Here is a 454-nt window from a genome sequence, read left to right on the forward strand (position 1 = left end):
AACGGATAGCACGGCCTAAAAGCAGAGTTTTACTCCGGTAAGATGGTAGGAATGGCGTAATCGAAATGTTTACATGTCATCGACGCACAATTCATACGTATAGCACTGTCTGAAAGCACAGTTTTTTTCAGGTTTGAATGGCGGAATCGAAATGTTGATATTGGCGACGGTCCTGCTGTCGTGCAGTTTGCGGGACACATGTAAACACGCCGTATTTCGTTCAGAAAGAGACGAGCACAGATTTTAGCGCCGATAAAGTTTAAATGCACCGTATAAGCGCACAAAGCATTTCTTTTGTAGCCTAGACGTATCGAAAGCACAGTTTAAGCACACTTTTTCGGCGGGCCCGGATTTTATTGTGCGTCGCAGGGTCCCGATTGCCTTGTTTACAGGGGCCTTTCCTTAAAATGTACGTTTTTTCAGGGTTTCTTTGGCAACGTTCGTGGACTCACAA

Source organism: Frankliniella occidentalis, unplaced genomic scaffold, assembly GCF_000697945.3.
Source record: "Frankliniella occidentalis isolate FOCC.00 unplaced genomic scaffold, Focc_3.1 Scaffold526, whole genome shotgun sequence".
NCBI lineage: Eukaryota > Metazoa > Arthropoda > Insecta > Thysanoptera > Thripidae > Frankliniella > Frankliniella occidentalis.